This window comes from Ochlerotatus camptorhynchus, unplaced genomic scaffold, assembly GCF_037179485.1.
Source record: "Ochlerotatus camptorhynchus isolate MF236.1 unplaced genomic scaffold, CSIRO-AGI_Acam_v1.1 ptg000006l, whole genome shotgun sequence".
NCBI classification, from domain to species: Eukaryota; Metazoa; Arthropoda; class Insecta; order Diptera; family Culicidae; genus Ochlerotatus; species Ochlerotatus camptorhynchus.
Genome location: NW_027040498.1, coordinates 1,073,859 through 1,094,250, shown reverse-complemented (window position 1 = coordinate 1,094,250; position 20,392 = coordinate 1,073,859). Strand labels below are relative to the sequence as shown.

Here is a 20,392-nt window from a genome sequence, read left to right as displayed (position 1 = left end):
AACCGAAGCGAGAAAAAAAAAGGCTTATTATCATTTAAAGAGTGCCACCAAAATAAATGTGATAGCCTATGTTGGCAAGTTGATTAATTTTGGTTTCCTCCTTAGATATTCTACTTATTTACTACTGAGCTTTGTATCAAATTAGTTAATTTAAAGAACGTATCAATCATTTCAAGATTTCGCGACCGCACCGAACAAATTCTATAAGCTCAAAAGCGTTTGACAAGCTCTACCGAATTGCGTATCACTTCTGCGTAAGCTCCGTAGACGTAGGCGCGTTGAATCCGACAGTCGGCAAAGGTTTAACCTGTACCAACACCGCTTAAGGAACGACCTCGAGTCAGTGAAACCGTTTATAGTTAAACATCTAAATTACGTAAGATACGAAAATCGCGCAAATTGTGGACGCCACGCGAAACAACCGTAGAGAAAAAAAAACAACTTATTATCACTTAAAGAGTGCCACCAAAATAAATGTGATAGCCTATGTTGGCAAGTTGATAAATTTTGGTTTCCTCCCTAAATATTCTACTTATTTTACTGTTGAGCTTTGTTTCAATTTAGTTATTTTACCGCACGTATCAATCATTTCAAGATTTCGCGACCGTACCGAACAAATTCTATACTACAGAAGCTCAAAAAAAAAAAAAACTTTTGGTGAGCTCTACCGCATTGCAAATCACTTCTGCGTAAGCTCCGTAGACGTAGGCGCGTTGATTCCGAAAGCCGCGAAAAGTTAAACATGCATCAATACCACATAAGGAAAGATCGATTTTACGTATGGTTTAGTTCATAGATTAACATTGATTGCTGTTTACAAATGTAAGTACTTGAACACTAAGAAATAAGTTAACTCAAATGCTTTAATCGCATATATAAGAGATTTCGCGTATTGAGAGAATTATATAGTAATCGAGTACAACAAACTCAGGGGAATACAATACCTCCAAAAGTTTAAAAGCTAATAACTGTCACATAACTCTACTTTTACTTTTTTCCTAAACTATTCCTTTCCTTGTTAATCTGCTAAATGCTATTGGTCTGCCTGCGTTTTCTTTTTTTTTTTTAAATTCAATACTAAATAAGAAGATTTATTCTACAACTATAAAGGTTAGTTGCCTCCCTAAGCGGACCACCCGCATCCTAATTCTTTTGTTAATCTACTTAATGTCATTAAACTTTCTGAAGTTTATTATTTAAATTCATTTGATGGTTATGATATCTCATTAGTCTAAATTAATAAATTATTAAAAGCTCTAAGTCACCTAATCAATCATAACCCATGCTTTATTAAGTACCTGCACTTGTGCTTGTAATCTAAAATTAAACGTGTTTCAAGTACTTTTGATTTTGACCTATACCTATTTATTATATCTTAGTTCGACCCAGGTGACACCCTCAAGTGACTAAAATGCTTCATTTTGAAGTTAGTTTCCTAGCTGATTTTAAATTATATAGGGTATATGCTCCAACTACGCTCACACGTTTCCACTATGTCGTCCCACAAAATTACGTATGGATATATCACAATAGAAGCACGCAACAGTGGAAATCCCGAGCCATAGTTCAAACATTTATCCCAAATCAAAATGAAGCACATATAAGATTAGTTACAATACCATGTACAAAAATGATGTTTAAAATTGTTCCCTGAGTAATACTTCAATGAAAACAACAATGAAAGCTTGTCACGCAAGTAGAAGGAGTACCGTTGGGCACTTTCTGAAATATTTCAATAGTATAATTCCCTTGCAAACCCAAATAAATCTATCTGCGTAAAAATAAATAAAATAAGAGTGATTTGCGGCAAAACCCGCCAGTATCACACCCAACGTCAGTGCCTATACGTAAGCGTACCACGACGCGGCTCTCAATAAAAGGAGTAACAAGTGTGATACTATCACTGCTGGACTAGATCTTTTGTTCTCTCATGCAGTGGTTTATCAGAGAGGGGAAGCTCAGTAATCCTCATTGCCTGCCCATGGCGCCATTCTATCGCGGCATGAGCCAGCAACGTCGGCCACAAACCCACCGTCTCCAACACTCCACTAGCATGAAATTAAGCCCGCCCACCAACAGCAAGGTGCAAAAACTAGCCAAGGGGAGGGGCAAAGTTGTTAGGCACTTTCTGGACTATATTTGTATATGCTTAGTTGTCTGTTGTTGTTACGGTTTGGTAGGAATATTCAAGAAAGATAAAAATGTGGAAAAATGTCAAAATAGGCAAAATTGATAGTTGAATATGTGCCAGAAAACAATACCAAATTCAGCACAACAACTGGCTTGTTAATCGTTGTCTTGGCAGCATTTGGATAGCTAGAATCAAAGTTAGAACGATAGAAGTGAAATTTAAAAACCATCCATAGTAATACGCCAAAATCTCCACGGAAACTTCTCACTACTTGCTCAACCTCTAAACCTAAACAATTTTTGAACAGGCTCATATTACTGTTATGAATCAAACTGGCCGGCGATCTCCATAAGATTGCATATACTTTTTTTTTCCTCAAAATGAAGCATCCTACTATACACGCTACATTAAAACAAATCTTACCTGAAAGAGACTGAATCTTAACGATAAAAAGCAATTGAGATCGATAGCTGCTTACCTAAAAAAGACAGAGAAAAATTTGAATTAATACACCTTTTGTGAGATTGCTTACAAATATAAATTCTGGCCAAGTTTCCAGAGTCCAATTTTTCTTCCAAAAATAGCAGACACTTTTATATATGTTTTATGGTATGAGAGATATAAGCAGCAATTTGTTTTGTGTACTGAGCGTTATCGAGGCAAAGCGTTTGATAAACCATTCTAAAAGACGAATCAGTTCACGTGCAATTGTTTGCCCCTAAAATTCTCATCATACAATCATGACGATGAACAATCCTCAGCCGTCTTGTGTAAGACCTTCTATTTGTACTCGTTTCTACAGCTTGCAGCAAAGAACTGCTTTTCTCATCATTTGCTAACGAAAATCGACAACAACCACTCTCGAGTACCTACGGCGATGATTCGTTTGGCTCAGTGGCTTGATGGCTAGAGCTTCCCGCGCCGCTCGCTGATGTGCGACAATGATGACGATAAAATGAAATAGTGGAGCCAACAAACGACCTTCCCGTGCGTATGTTTCAGCCTTTGTCGTCGTCGTCGTCGTCGGTGCGATACCAATTCAAGCACTCCACCCATTGAATGCAGCACTTTACGTGGTGAGGTGGGTACAAAGCAAAGTGAGAAGCACCACCTCCGGTGACGGAACTCATCCAACCTTCCTCCGGAATTACCCGCACGGTTTAGAGCTTGCAAACTGTGTCATTTGAATTGTTTTAAAAATAACAATTCTCAAGACCCTCCTCGAGGAGTTGTGCCGTTCGCCACTAGATCATTCTTTTTGCATGTCGCACTCTGCTGGGTAGAGAGGTAAATTGGTCGATTGAGGAAGTAGGAAGCGTTGTTCCTGAAACAGTTCATTCAACTGCACGGGACAACTGAAAAAAAAGGTGTCTGAAAGAAATTGAAGAAAGACGTTGCTGTAAAAAAAAAGGAGAATTGGCGAACGGCCTTCACTGTAACGGTAAGCCCACCACTAACTATTCCGCTTCTTTTCCGTTCCTTGTCGTCACCACTTGACTCCGCTATTCTCTTGGTGTGGACATACTGCTTCAGCACTTATGGCTTTTTAATTTCATTTGACTATATCGGTTGAAAAGTTTGCTACTTGCCGGCAGGTCGTTGGCTAAGAATAGTACCGCTACCGGGACTTGTAAATCAATCAAACCGGTGGTGGTGGCGGTAATCAAAATAGCTTCCAAATCAAGCAGTGTCGTTACAACATTGATGCAATAATTGGCGACTCAAATCCCGTAAGTGGAATTATTCTTCCACTTCAAGGATTTCGAGTATCTCAGGTTACCAACAGAAAAGAGAAGTATGAAACAAAGCAAAACCGAACTCGGCCACCCTCGCAGCAGTTAGATTACCATGAAAGAATTATGAATGTCCCCGTTTACAATTTGGCGGAAAATCTCCAAAGTCCAGGGCCGAGCCTACCTTTGTCATGTAACGTGACGCCATCGCCCGAAACACAAAAAGTGTCCCGCTGCAATAGCTGCTAATTAGTATTATTTAATTTGACACATGCCCCTTCTTGCCACCTTCTGCTGTGCATGTTTAATCGGTGGGCGGGGTGGTACGGCACGTTTTGGCAGCTCCCCTGAATAGGGGGAAAAAAAGTGTTGTTGATGGAAACAGCTTCTTCTCACGCCGCCGCACAGTGCGCTTACGTCAGCGTCGTCTTCGAACGTCGGAACGAAAACTTTGTCAATATCACGCTGGAAACCAGTGAGTGAGCGGTTTCTTGACTGGTTCTATTTAGCGGTGATACTTTTGCTAGATTTTTAGCACGTTTTTGAGTGCGATTAGGAATCGCGTAGATATTTGAATATCCGAGGTGCGGCCCGCGAAATATATGGAGATTAAAAACCAGGTTGGTTAACTTATCGAAATACTAATTTTCAATACGTCATCACTATTTTTTTTTAAATTCGCTAAAGGAGGTAGTACACTTTGAACGTCCAAAAAGTAAGGCATTTTCGTTAATTTTTTAAGCAATAAAACACTCAGGGAGGGCAAATATGTTATAACCCATTTATTAGTCATCCTTCGAACTACAATTTGTATTTTTTTGAACTCGATTGGCGTCTCCCCGTGGCCGGTGCACCAGGTCGCGCGGGCGTCCTCTCGCGGAAGTCGGAAAACGGCGTGGGAAAATACTCCTTTCCATGTGATCCTGGAACATAAATCGAACAAAAATCCTGAATAGTAATGAAATTTGGGTTAGAAATACGTATTCCGATTTTTTTAAATTAATTTTTTCAAAAGTTGTGGCCTTAGGAAAAAAAAGTCCATTTTTTCACCCTAAAAATGCTTACAAAATCGTGGATTAAAAATTCATTTTTGACAAAATCGAAAATGTGGATACGTATTTCTAAGCAGAATTTAATTCTGAACTAGAATACCTAGGCGATATCCAAATTTGATGATAACTGGTTAGAGTTATTTCCCACGCCAGTTGGAAAAACCCTGTTTCGAGATAAACACGTTTACAGATAGAAATGCGCGCCGGTACATGTTTTAGGAAATCGCTTCGTAAAGCGGTAAGGAATATTCTGGCGGACTTGGAGTCTTTTCTAATTTAAAGTATACATTCCAAGGAACATTTGAAGCCAAAAAAAATGCATTTTTTTTGAAAAATCAAAGTGTACTCCCCCCTTAAACATTATGCAGGATTACTTTGGAATGTTCTCAAGAATTCCCTTTAGAATAATTTCCCTACATAGAGTTCTTTTCAGAATTCCTTTTAAATAAATTTGATCAAACTGCAAGCTCGAGTTTCTCTTTGATAACCACCTGAAAATTTATTTATAATAAATTCATGGAATGCATCATAAGACTCTTCGAATTTTTAATGATTCTTCCAAGAACTTACTGAAACTTCCTGATTATTAAAATTGATTTAATTCTCCTAAGAGTTCCCCTAAAAAATAGATCACATCATCCAGAAAATCATTTCTGGGAAATTTGCATTGTTTTTTTTTCCTTTGGTTTTTTTCGTCGATCTTGTTTTCCGTGCTGAGCACCAATGCTACCGACGTGCCAGGAAGGAAGCTCCCACACCTGGACCCTACCTATCGACCCATCAACTCATGAACCGGGGACCAACGGCTTTACTTCCCATCCGAAGGAAGGCGTGATCAGAGATGTTATGCCTCAGAACATCCCGGCGGCGCCGACTGGGATTGAACCCAGGCCTGCTGGGGTGAGAGGTAATCACGCTTACCACTACACCACCGGCGCCGTTAAAATTTGCATTGTGTTTTCGTGGAAAACTCGAAAGAAATATCCGTGGGATTTTGTTTCAAGAAGTTGAAAGAAATATCCGAAGGAAACAGAAAGAAGCTTCTGTAGCTAATCTAATCGGAAGAAACTTATGATGGAAATCGGCTAAAATTCTGATCAACGAACTTCCGCGATAAGCCTGAATACGGTTTCCGGAAAGAAATCGTAAAGACTTCCGGAGGAAGATAGAAAATATGGCATACATTCTTTTTGAGGATGTCGGGAGAAACTGAATTCACACAACTGACTTGGGATTCTTATCAAAACTCTCTTAGAATTTTTCCCAATACTTCGTCGAAATTTTTCGCTGAAATACCCTCTTGTTATAACTAGAATTCATGCTGGTTATTGTGGAGCTTTCTTCCATATCATCACCTGCTCGGGAGTATCGCGTGCAGTAAAAACCTGTTCTGGATGCGTGACAACTGCGCCGAATTGTTTAAAAACTCTCATTTTCGAGTTATCTCGAGCCAAGTTGATAAGAAATCACCTTTAAACGCGCTTGCGACTGCTATTTCTGAGCTACGAACCGAGATTAAGCAAATGAATACAAAGCCCATTGCGCAACTCCTACCAGCCTCAAACTCTCTCTGGCCAACTATCGATCAACGTAGGGGAGCTAAACGTCCCCGCGAAATGGAATCAACTGCACGGGATCCTGATAACTGCCAAATTGGGAGCAAACAAACGCAGGATAATGTTATGTCAGTTCCCATTTTCAAAAACGATTTGGAAGCAACATTTTGGCTATATCTGTCCAGAATTTGCCCAGACGTCACTGTGGAAGCTGTACGCGCCATGACGAAAGTCAATCTCGAAATTGACAGTGATCCACCGGTAGAGAAGCTCGTGCCGAAAGACAAAGACACCAACACGCTTTCGTTCGTGTCTTTCAAAATAGGACTCGATCCTTCGCTTAAAAGCAAAGCACTTGACCCTGTTACTTGGCCTGAAGGACTGCTGTTTCGAGAGTTAAAGGATTACGGGTCCCAAAAATTTCGTTTCGCTCTGACGACCAAAAAACTAATCACGCCGTTAGTACCGCCGGAAGCTTCATCATCCCCGATTACTCCCATTATGGATGTGAGCTGATCTCTTCTAGCCCGGGACGCAATAAATCAAGCGATTTGGAAGACCTTCATCCCCCCACTACAGTCCAGCCTCTCCTGCCAGCGCTCTTCAGTCGTCCCGGTCCTGTGTTTGGGTGCGGAGATGGGGTCTTCCACACCGTTTCAACAAGCAAGTACACAATCGATTCGAACAATTCACTTCCGGTAATACCCATCGCTTTCAGCCGTTCATCGTCATCAGATTTGTTTACAAACATGGATGTTCATGGCATATCCAGTCGGTCAACATTATCATCGTCAGCACTTATGTCACCGGGATGCACGCCTGCAAATCTCACGGAAGCCCCTAATCCCCTCGTCCCAGTCGAGCCACTCCTGCCAGCGTCCATCAGTCATCCCGGTCCTGTGTACGATATTGGTAAAGGGGTCTACCAGCCTGTTATCTCAGATGATCTTGGTGAATCCAGTCGAGCGTTGTTCCCTACTCTCGCATCATCAGCACTGACGCCGCCGGGATGCACGCCAGCAAGCCTCACGGAATCCCCTAATCCCTTCGCAACAGTCGAGCCACTACCGCCAGCGATCTGTTTGCTACTGGTTTGCAGCAAGTTAACCGATATGTGAATGCGAACGGAAGGCTTCTCGACCTTGTATTCGTCAGTCTTCCAGAGCGACTAGACCTCATTGAACCCACCACGCCTCTGTTGTCCGTAGACAATCACCACGTGCCTTTTGTTTTGCTGTTCGATGAGAGTATCGACGATTTAGTAGTACAGAACGAGTCGGAAGATAATCTTTACTACGATTTCCGCTCGTGTGATTTTGGCCAGTTGAAAACGGCTTTAGCTGCCATTGACTGGGATACCAGCATTCTATGACAAGCTTTATGCAGTGCTTAACGACTATGTTCCTCGGAAAAGACAATCGTTCAATTCAGTTTTCAGCAAGCCATGGTGGACCTCCGAACTACGGCATCTTCGTAACATCCTATGGAAAGCACGTCAACGTTTCTTCCTTTCGAAGTCTGAGAGCGACCGTAATTACCTTCGCGAAGTAGAGCTGCAGTACAAAACAATTATATTATCCACGTACGATAACTACTTACTCAGGATCCAGGACAGCGTAAAACAAAACCCATCGTGCTTCTGGGATTTCGTGGAAAAGCGGCAAGCATCTTCTCGCATCCCATGCAACGTTACCTTCAATGATGCCCAGGCTAGAACTGTCAAATGTGGATGCTGCAAACCTTTTCGCCATGTTCTTCGAGAGCGTTTTTAGTAAAGTGTTACCTGTACCAAGGCGCGATTGTTGTGCTCACGTTCCTTCGCACAACATCAACATACCCGTTATTCAGTTTTCCGCAAAAGAAGTAGTAGAAGTCATCGATGAGCTTGACATCAAATAAGGACCTGGGACGGACGGAATACCACTCCTGTTGCTGAAAAACTGTTCAAGAGAACTAGCGAACCCAAATGCTCGCTTATTCAACCGATCACTTCACGAAAGAACCTTTCCGACAGCTTGGAAAGCTGCTTGCATCGTTCCTATTCACAAATCTGGCAACTGTAATCAGGTGACAAATTATCGCGGCGTATCTATACTTTGCTGTCTCAGCAAAGTGTTTGAAAGACTGGTGCACAACGTTCTATACAACGTAGCGTCTCCCATCGTCTTTGATGGTCAGCATGGCTTTATGAAGCATCGTTCTACAACAACGAACCTCATGTGTTACGTCACCGCACTGTCCCGCGAAGTAGACGCGGTGTATGTTGACTTTGCGAAAGCCTTCGACACTCTACCGCACATTCTAGCCGTGGAAAAACTGAAGCACATAGGTTTTCCAGATTGGAGTACAGAGTGGATATATTCGTACTTGTGCGATCGTACTGCATATGTTGCGGTCAACTCGACTCGATCCCGCACTTTCAGAATCACGTCTGGTGTACCGGTCTGCTGCTTTCCTCGTTTAAGCTTTCATTCGCTGATGGCCTAAAAATGTATCGCGTCATAGCGTCTCTTCGGGACTGTATTGCCCTACAAGAAGATATTGATACTATACTGGTATGGTGTGGCGATAACGGCATGCGGGTCAATTACATGAAGTGCAAAGTTATTACCTTCGGTCGCTGCAATAACCCCATTCTTCATCAATACAGAATGGAAACTGCATCATTGGAACGTGTGTCGTCCATCTGTGACCTTGGCGTTACCATCGATTCGAGGCTCAGATTTAACGAACACGTGAGCATTACCACTGTCAAAGCTTTTTCTGTGCTGGGATTCATCCGTCGCCACGCTTCCGAGTTCACCGACATCGACGCTTTAAAAACTCTCTATTGCTCGTTGGTTTGTAGCATTCTGGAGTACGCTGCTCCGATTTGGTCCCCTTATTATGTAGCTCATGTTCTCACGATTGAACGGGTGCAGAAAAGGTTCTTACGGTTTGCACTGAGACAACTTCCTTGGAACGATCCGACCAATCTTCCTCCTTATTCTGACCGATGCAAGCTCATAGGATTGGAACCACTATCTGTCTGACGAGTAACGATGCAGCGGCTATTTATTTTCGATGTCATTGGAGTATCTATCGATTGCCCTGAACTTCTCGCACAGATCCCGCTTAACATTCCTCCTCGATTGTTTTGGAGCTCAGCTTTAATAGCAGTCCCATACCACAGAACAAGCTACGGCTACAACAACCCTTTTGATTTGTGTCTTCGCTTGTTCAATGTTGTCTGTGACGAATTCGATTTTAATTTGACTAAAAACGTTTTTAGAAATAGGATTAGTGGTAATTTCTAGTTTATAAGTAAAATAGTTCACTCTGTACGACTAGTCGAAGACGGCGATAAATAAATAAATAAATAAAATTCACGGCCTTTTCCCGGTAATTTTAAATTCCCAGCATTTCACGGTTTCCCGATTTCCTGGTGTACTGGTCACCCTGAGTTACATGTAAATTTTTTAAAAGACACTAGGCCGAACGGTACTGGGTTGAGTGGATCATTGGATCGATTGTTATAAAGTGATAGATTGAAAGAATGATTTTTTGGAAGATTATTAAACGTAAATCTTGAACTAAGATACCATTTTCTGATTTCGGCACATTGAAGAATTATCTGGATATTTTTTATTAAAATGGCAAATAAGTTTTGAGGAGAATGGTAGCCCTCTACAATTTACTCTCTTTAAGAATTCTGAGGACAATTCTAAACAAGTTTGACTAGAAGCTCCAGGTAATTCCGAGAAGCATTTCAAAAAATTTCGGCAGAACTAAAAGCGGTTTCCAAGGTACTTTTATCGGGATTATGAGTAGAATTCCTGAGAATTCTAAAGCATCTTTGGAGGACAAAACTAATGATTATATGGATACAATTCTGACACTACCCTAAATGGTTGCCTACGACTGAAAATTCTTGAAAATTAATTCATTAAGCAATCAAAATGGAGATCTCCAATTGAATATCGATAATAATTCCAAAAGATCTTCATTCCGACTATAATTTCAAAAATAATTGCATAATTTTAAGTTAGTTTAAGATGGTGCTAAGGATTATCCGGTGGGGTCGCTAGAGCAAATTTTGAAAAATATAAAAAAATTACAGGAGATTTTGAAGAAATTTACAATTCTAAGAAGAATTTCCGAGGAAATTCCAAAAGCTTCTCTCATCGCCATTTTCAGAAAATTCTCAATTCTCAAAAGAAATCCACGACTTCAAATACTAATCCGCGACACAAAAAGCTGTTTTCATTGCCTAAAAATTAACATTTGAAAACTACTACATGGCATTTCAAGCTTATTGCTTATAGCATATTAGATTTTTGCCTGCTCTCAACTAAAGGGTGTCCACGATGAAATTGCCACACACAAAATTGATTCGCAAAATTCGAGTTTTCATCCGATTGCCATCAAATTTTCAGGGATTGAGAAATAACTATTATACTTCATTTTACCATTTTACTCGTATTTTATTTACAGTCCATACGCAAATGCCCGCACCTTGGCCTTAACCCCGGCCATAAGATTCTGCACAACCTGTGAATCAACCGTTTTTTGCATGTAAACCCATACTTTCTTCAGTTCCTCGACTGTCTTCACTACCTTAGGTCGTTTAAGAAGGTGCTGCTTCATAATCGCCCAGTACTTCTCGATGGGGCGGAGCTCCGGACCTTATTGTCCGCATACCACTTCAGCACGTCCTTGGAGTAGTGGCATGAGGCCAAATCCGGCCAGAAGATTGTTGGGACGTTGTGGGCCTTCAGGAGAGGAAGCAGCCGCTTCTGGAGGCACTCTTTTATGTACACCTGTCCGTTCATCGTGTCCTGGGTCACGAAAGGTGCACTCCGCTTCCCGCACGTGCAGATGGCTTGCCAAACCAGGAATTTCTTCGCAAATTTGGACATCTTCTGAGTGCGGACATGCTCCGGAACGCTGAACTTATCCTTGGCCGTGAAAAACTGGTTGCCGGGGATCTGTTTGAAGTCGGCCTTCACATATGTTTCGTCGTCCATGATGCAGCATTCAACTTTCGACAGCATGTTGAGGTACAACTTCCTGGCACGGGTTTTGGCGGACTTGTTCTGCTTCTCGTCGCGATTAGGGGCCTTTTGTACCTTGAACGTTCGAAGCCCAGCCTTAGTTTTGGCCTTCTGGACAAAACTTCGGCTTAGGTGCAGCTTCTTAGCCACATCCCTAACGGAGGCGTTCGGATTTCGGTTGAAGGCCCCAACTACGCGGTTGTTATTTTTGGTGTTGTACGGAATACTTTTTCCTTCACTTCTGGGCTTCCGATCGGTGGTCAACCGTTCCTCGAACCGCTTAATCACTCGCGACACCGTGGAATTCACGATTCCCAACGTTTTAGCGATGGAACGATGCGAGAGATCCTTGTTCTCGTGATGAATGCGCAAGATTTTATCACGCACGAGCTGTTCTTTCGACTCCATTTCCGCGAGTTTTGATCACAGGACTTTAAAACTTGCAGGATGTAAATAATGCACTATGAACTAAATCCACCCAAATTTTCATTAAATTCTACCCAACGGTTAAAAAGTTAGAGCAATTTCATAGTGTGGCAATTTCATCGTGGACACCCTTTAAGTGTTCATTGAAGTACTTTCACGTTTTAATTGAGAGCTTTCTATGCCTGTACCATCCTATGCCCAAGGAAGTAGAGAAATTTTCCAACCCGAAAAATTAATAAACCAGACGGGAATCGAACTCAGTCGCCTCCAGCATGGACTTGCTTTGTAGCTGCGCCTTTACCGACTGAGCTAAAGGAGTTTGTAACCTTTGAAAAAAAAAATCTTCAGTTATTTATGTATAGTATAAATTCTGAGTAATTAGTGAACATAATAAAACAACCCTTACATTATGAGATTCTGTTGAATAATTCCGGCATTTAGCATTTAGGCATTTAGGACAAGAGTTTTTTTTTAAACCTCCAGTGAGTTTGAGGTCTCCAGACCAATTTACGTAGAAATCCCAAGAGCTGCTGGAACTTTGTGAGCTCTAAATTAAAATCGACGAATCCGTATTTCTTGGCGATTCGGAGTCTACTTCTTTGCCCGAATCTTATGATTCAGTGGATTCAGTCGTCAATACAGATGAAGTAGAAAGAGCTGCTTGCAATGTTCATGAGGTTTCAACGGGTCTTGATGGTGTAACTGCAATCATTTTTTGCCGCTGTGTTGCTGCATTAGCTGATCCTCTGGCTTGCATCTTTACCGCTTCGTTGGACCAAGGAGTTTTTCCCGAAATATTGACACATTCGTTTAGGTTCCTTGTTTATAAGAAGGGCGACAAACGTGACGTGACTAGCTAACGTGGTATAACAAGTCTTTCTGCAGCTTCGAAATTATTCGAGATCATTGTGAACGATGCTATCTTCTATCATGTCAAAAGCAATGCAACACGGATTTATACCAGGACGTTCAGTTTCATCAAATTCATTGGAGTTCACCTCAACTTCTATCAATCACTTGGAAAATAGGGCTCAAGTAGATACCGCTTATACTGAGCTAAAAGTGGCCTTCGATTGCATCGATCATGGTATTCTTCTTCGGAAAATGTCTCGTCTGGGAGTTGCGGACGGTTTGGTTGACTAGCTGAAATTGCACCTTTCCAATAGAATGAAATGTCATCGCACAAGGACGCCAATCGTATTCGATTACTCAATTGATGGATTTGTACTCGACAGAGTAGAACAAGTAAGCGACCTAGGTGTAATGTTGGACTCTAAGCTTACGTTTGACTTACATCGTTCGATGGTAGTCACTAAGGCATATCGTCAGCTTGGGTTCTAATCAAGAATCTCAAGAGATTTTTCGGATCCGTTTAAAGGCACTGTACTGTTCACTTGTCACTTGTCCGATTCTTGAGACTGCATCTCCAGAACAACATGTGAAAAGGGCATACAAGCTTTTTGTAAACAAACCTTCTTATGCCCTTTTCTCGCCACACATATGACACCAACGCAAACCTTTAACATCACCGGGTAGGGGGCACTTTACCCTTCCCGATGATATTGCTGGTTTGCGTGGGCGACCCTCGGTTGGTGAGAAAAGGGCTTACAAAGGTTTGTTTGCAAAAAGCTTGTATGCCCTTTTCACATGTTGTTCTGGATCTGTAGTTTGGATTCCATGACAATTTTCCTAGAGCATTAGAATAAAACGTATTCAAAAAACATTCATTCATCGAGCATTGAGGCAACTTCCTTGGAGAGATCCACTAAACTTACCTCCGTATGATGAGAGATGTCGCTTACTAAGCATGGATACTTTAGAACGACGGCGATAAATTCAACAGGCAACATTCGTCGCGAAGCTATTAAGACTCTGAACTATTTGGTGGATTATTTTAACTTTTGGTTAAAATTTGACAGATGGAAAGTTATCGATTAATCCTGCTATCTGAGCGTGGTTACTTCTGACCAAGGAATCAAAAATATCTCTAAATGACAAAATAACAAGCGATCAACTAACCGAATAATAACGCTATGTCAGAAGTGGAAAGCAATAATGATATAATCTTCACCGTTCTTTTTCATGACAAGCAGCCCGTGCGACACAACTCATTCGGGGCGACCAGAACCAACCTTAATTCTACGACTTATCAGGAGTTTCTGGAACATCCCCAAGCTTTGCAGAACTTTTCTGAGCTTCCCTGAAGTTCAGGGATTTTTTAGAGAATTTGCAGGAAACATCTACACATGTCAAACAATATCTTGAGAAGTTTAGGAAACAGAAAAACAGTGAACTTCTGGAATGTTCTCATTTTTGTTTATAGAATTTCAAGAAACTACAAGGTATTTTAGGGAACTTGAGACAACTTTCATTCACAACAAAACTAACTTTTGAAAAATAGGGTGTTAAAGTAATTTATTCTCACGGTCTATAGGCCAAAAGAAGTAGTAAACAAAACACCAGTAAATTGGAACTTGCTCTTTGAAATAAACAGTAATGACTGTTTGTTTTAGTTCACTCAAATTGAATCTGTTTTACGACTCTAATAACAAAGTCTCACCAATCAATCCAAACTACTTTAATTTTATGTTCTAACTACAAACGGAACCCTCGGCGAAAACAACTACCAAATACGGGATTTGTGCTCTTGTTTTCCGTTCAAACCGGTCGTAAACTTCTACTAGAACACTGGGCCTATGATTTGAATCAAAATCAATGTCTCATCGAGAACGATCGCAACAGCCCCTATCCCCCAATAGCACGAACGTGAGGCGAGCGGTGAAGCATCCGGAGCGGACGGAAGTGGTCGACCTCCACAGCCTCCAAACCTCAACCGCGCTCAGCCCGTAAAAATATAGGCACGCTCACATATAATCTAAATATTGTGTTTTTTTTTCCTCCAATTCATCGTTCCACAGCGCCGACAGCCACACACACACGACCAGATCGCTCACCTTAGAGCTTCGCGCTTGTGGTCGTCGTCATCATTGTCGTGACTGCTGGAACTGTTGAATCAACTATATCAGACTACGGCAATTTCGCCTTATTCGATTGTTGAATATATTATATGCACCGGAGATTGATTTAAATCTACTTCCACCTGTCCTCTGCCTATTCGAGTTGGATCTTAATCCTCCCCCATTCGAATATAGAATATTGATTCTGATCAGCATAAGAAACGAAATAATTACCTTCTTTTTATTGGTTGTTTCCTTTACTCCGTAGAAATTTTATTACTAATTTCCGACTTCCTGAATATGGATCACCTTCTATTCGACACTTGATCCAGCAGTCGGGTACTATCTCAACTATTCCAAAGTTTACAGTTCCACTTAAAATATTCACACCTGACGTTGTTGATACTGCTGATATTGATAATCATTCACTTTTGGTCTACATGACGAAAACAACGTCGACTACGTACAGCAAGTGTTGATAAAGAAAACATTCACTTTGACAGCTCATTTTCGCTTCATGTTGTTTTTCTTCCCCCCACAAGCGTCGGTCGGACGATGATGGCACAAACGGTATCACTTTTCCGGACTTCCCAACTTTTACTCGCACCGAAAACACTCACTTTTGTCACCTTTCTTGCACCCGCACAAACACAATTTTCACCACTAAAAAAAAAAGAACGGATAAATTAGAACACAACAAACGGCAACGGAGATCGGTTCTAGCAGCACAAAAAGAATCCAGCTAGCGGAATCGAAAATGGAAAGAATGGCTCGACCGCGGGGCAAACAAAGCTCGCTCGGTCCGAACCGACCTGCTGCTTCTATGAGTTGAAAACTGAACTGACAGACAGAAGTGCTGGTTGCTTGCAACAAACAGTCCAGTGCAGTGCAGAGAAACACCAAAACGGATAGAACCGTTGTTTGCACGACGACGTCCGTTGGGGCCGACAGCACAGACACAAGTACATTGTCAGTGCACCATGGTGTGAAAACTGAAAAATCAACAAAGCGAGCGGATCATTTTAAACGAGAGAGTGTTTGTTAACGGGAGAGCGCTAAAACAAACTGTCAAAGTGACAGAATAGCGGAATATTTTCCCTGCCGAACAGTGTGTTTCGTTCGAAATCGTTGAAGCATACAAGGAGAAAAAATACTACCCAACATTTGAGTTCTTTTTACTTAATATTGTGTTCAGCTTCTCACTTGCACCATAGAGGTAACTCTAAGACTAGTAGGTCCCGAAGAAACGTGCTCAACTTTTTGGCTCAGCTCTGGTACTATCTTCGGTCCCAAGCTAATCGATTAACCCCTCGAAACATCGGAAAATCCACTAACCCCTCATTTTATCTGTCAAACTTTCATACCGAATCAAAACAAACATAGTGTAGTACTAAAATTTTGACTAGAATGGGGTACGGTTATCGATTTGCTTGGGACCAATAGGCTAGTCAAGTAGTGAGCAAATTTAAAATCGTTAGTTTCGTATTGATTGTTGCTTGCACTCATTATTGTTGTCAAAAAAGGAACGAGAGATTTGACCCAACGATATTTATAGTTCAGCTCAATAAGTTACTTTTGAGTAAATTGCATATTCTCTAATTTACGTGAATTAAACTTAATTGTGGGTAGATTATACTTAATAGTAGGTAATTTTTTTGCTGGAACTACTCTATGCGATTTACTCAATTTTGGGTTATTGGGCTGAACTCCGGAATTGAGGGAAAAGTATTTAATTTTGGGTAGTTTTTCATCTCCGTGTACATGGTACGAAAAAAATACCCAACGTCCAGTTCACTTTTACCTACTTTTGACTAGTTTGTCTCCTTTTCTCTTTCTAATGTTGTCAAAAACGGAGGAGCAAAACCACCCAACAGGGGTAGAAAAGTGTGGGAATCCCAAGGGGTAAGTCACTCAGCACATTGTGCCGAAATTATATTCTACACAGCTTGGGCACATCCATCGGCATATTTTTGGCATACTTTCGGCACAATCTCGTAGGCATTAGATTGTTGTTAATAAAATGGGAGCACTGCTGAACAACTGTCATTCAAGTTGTTCAGAACATTACGTGCTGTTTCACTGTATGTTCAGGAACATCTTCTAATTGAATATACCAGAGGAACAGCAGTTCTCTTATAGATCTAAATACGAAATGTAGGTTCTAGAGTGGGCTCAAGAGAAAGAGGCAGTTAATCAGACCTCATTAGTACCCTTAATTCTAACGAAACTAAAGAAGCTTATTCATAATCCTCTATAGTCGGTCTCCAACAATGCTCCCCACCGGTTCCAACTCTTTCCGGCCGAAAGGTTAGGTTTCTGGTCTGCCTTTGAGGGCATTATAAAACCGAGTATAAAACACTAAAACACGCGAGTTTTATTACCCTATGGATCACAAATCACCGAAATTTCGCACACCAGCTACTTCCCGCGTCATCCTCAATCCAATTTATCCTTGCGATTTCAAACCAAAACATTCAAGGTGTCAGAAATACCGGGTTGCCGGGATGGATATTTTACTAACAATCGCAGCTTGCTCTATGACCGGTACAATCGGCATACTTGCGGCACACTGACAAAAAAGATGACCCAAGATTGGTGTGCGGAGTGACCTACCCCTAGGGGAATCCAACGTTGAGTATTATCATATTTACCTGCTTTTTGGTACAACTAACTCACTTTTGGGTAGAAAGCGAGTGGAAAATTCCATACGAATTAACCACTTCATTCGAGCAGTTAAAATGACGTTTACTACCACTCAAACTGTGAAATAAAACATTATTTTGAGATTTTTTCTTCTAGAACCACGAGAACAGTAGCCAACATTTGTGCGTTTCATAAAAAAATAGAAATTAGTTGGTCCAGTTTTGTGAAATCGCTGGTAGAAGGTCAAGCCAAAACTGCTTGACAAAGTGGTCAATTCTCGCGTCACTTTTCAAATAGACCAATGTAACATATCCACCATTTTGAGAAAATCAAAGTTGAAGTTCGACAGATTATTATTTTAACTGTTTAAAAACAATACATTTTGCAATACTATTTTTAATGTAGACAGTGTACAATAACGTTGAAAATTCAGAAGAAACGGTAAAATCACAATTTTACTTTGAATTTCATGCTACAACATAGAAAAAACCACATAGGACGTTTTGACAAGTCGAGTTGTACATCGGACATGTTACATTGGACGATTTTTCTCAATGACATAATCAATGAGTGTTACATTGGACGTTTTGTCTACATGATACTAGATTCCCTTTCACAGATTTCAGGGTATAGTACCTAACTTTAGATTGGCCCCGCCTTTTAAAAATGAGCACCAATCATGTTAGGCAGTCCGAATGACCGAAGTAACAATCATATACTCATCATTTCAAACTGTACATTGGACAATTTTTGATCGATGATTTTCTTAAATAAATGAAAGTAAATTTGGATGGATGTTTTTGTATCACATACAATGATAGAAGAGCAATAGCTTGTATCGCTTAACTCGATTTGTTTACATTTGTTACATTGGTCTATTTGAAAAGTGACGCGAGAATTAACCACTTTATTCGAGCACTTAAAATGACGTTTACTACACGGCGAATGAGAACGACTCAAATTTGAGTTTAGTTCACTCATAATCGCCAAAATAACGGCGCCGGTGGTGTAGTGGTAAGCGTGATTACCTCTCACCCCAGCAGGCCTGGGTTCAATCCCAGTCGGCGCCACCGGGATGTTCTGAGGCATAACATCTCTGATCACGCCTTCCTTCGGATGGGAAGTAAAGCCGTTGGTCCCCGGTTCATGAGTTGATGGGTCGATAGGTAGGGTCCAGGTGTGAGAGCTGCCTTCCTGGCACGTCGGTAGCATTGGTGCTCAGCACGGAAAACAAGATCGATGGAAAAAACAAACCAAAGAAAAAAAAAAATAATCGCCAAAAGTGCAGGGGCTCAGCGATGAGTAAAATTTGTCTCAAGGTTTCCTGTGGAAAACCTAAAAAATCCTAAGTTGGGATTATATCCCGAATTGGTGGTTAGGCGTTTTTTTATGGTTATTGTTTATGCGGGCTATCAGCAGCTAGGTATACAACTCTAACAAATAGTTCGTTGGTATCATTAAATACAGAATTATCATTTTCATAATATTTTTTTTTATATTCTTCCTGGACGAAACAATTTATATAAAAAGCATTCATGGGGAATTCATTCGTTTCTTCCGAAATGGGTATGGCTTACTCACTTGACAAACGTCATAATCTGAGTAGCCGTTACCCAGTTTCCTCAATAGGCACGTTTACTCGAGGGGGGCGACACATCGAAAATGTCGTTTAGCTTCAACTCTATTTACATATGATTTTCTTGTTCAGTGTAGATTTGCAGGATTCCGTTTCCTACCGTTTCCTACTGTTCGCTGGCATCTACTTTTTCGATGTTGCAGTCGTTGCAGTAGATAGAAGTCGTACAGTAGGTACAGTTTGAGTAAAAGCATGTTTACTAATTTTTGAGTAACTTCCCTTTTGGCTGGACTGAGTGACTCAAAAATGAGTAGTCTCAAAATAGCGTTCAGCAAACGTCAATAGATGTGTATTTTTTACAAATTTTCCAAGAACGGTTTTAACAGCAAAATGTGTAAAAAGTTATCATTTCTATTTCTATTTCTATAGGCCTTATTTATAATGGGTGCGCATGTTTTTTTATTACCTTCGGAATTTTCTTATTTGTGTCAATGATAAAATAAAGATTGCTCGGATACAATACTATTTTATTAAATTAAAAAAAGAAATGCCATCAGCAAAAATCAATAGCAGCACCGGTGCTGAAGTGGTAAGTATGATCACCTCTCACCCCAGCAGGCCTGGGTTCACTCCCAGTTGGCGCCGCTGGGATGTTCTGAGGCATAACATCTCTGACCACGACCATTGATTATGATTTTTTTTTCTATAACTTCGCTATGAAAATAATATAATATATGGGACCGTAGTTCCTCCATTTTCCTGCTGTTCTTCACTGAAAATATAGCAAATGGCGTGCGTCAACAAAGCAGGATGCAGCAAAGTTTGAAGTTTTTTTTACCCATTAATGAGTATAAAAACACACATTTTTTACAGATACTACATTCTTAAAATATTTTTTTTCACACATTTTAGGATCTCCAAATTTACACATTTATGTGTATTTTTTACTCATTTATGCGCTTACACTGGTTACCGTGTATAGGGGTGAAATACACGGTAACCGCAAAATACCCAATAATGACTACAAAGGAAGCATTTTCGAGGGAAACTGGGACTACCCATTAAATGAGTAAAATTTTACCATTTTGTGAGTAATTACAACTACAAAAGTAAGTAGTAAGTATTCATTTGTGAGTAACAAATACTCATAAAAGGGTAATATTTTAACTCATTTAATAGGTAGTCCCAGCCTCCCTCGAAAATTTTTCGCGTACTTTGTTGTCAATATCGAGTCTTTTATAGTCATTATTGGGTATTTTGCGGTTACCGTGTAGCTCTGTGAACG

The 20,392-nt window shown here is 40.6% G+C and overlaps 1 protein-coding gene across 2 annotated transcripts in view; it reads right to left on the bottom strand.

Annotated features, from left to right (window-relative positions):
* Kat60 (Katanin 60) overlaps nucleotides 1–15,810 on the bottom strand; it is a 68,617-nt gene extending 52,807 nt beyond the window's left edge. For both annotated transcript variants that reach the window (XM_065239829.1, XM_065239839.1), the window contains exon 1: nucleotides 15,123–15,810. The gene's annotated coding sequence lies outside the window, so the exon portion shown is untranslated. The remainder of the gene's footprint in view (nucleotides 1–15,122) is intronic.
* Between the last annotated feature and the right edge of the window lie 4,582 nt (nucleotides 15,811–20,392).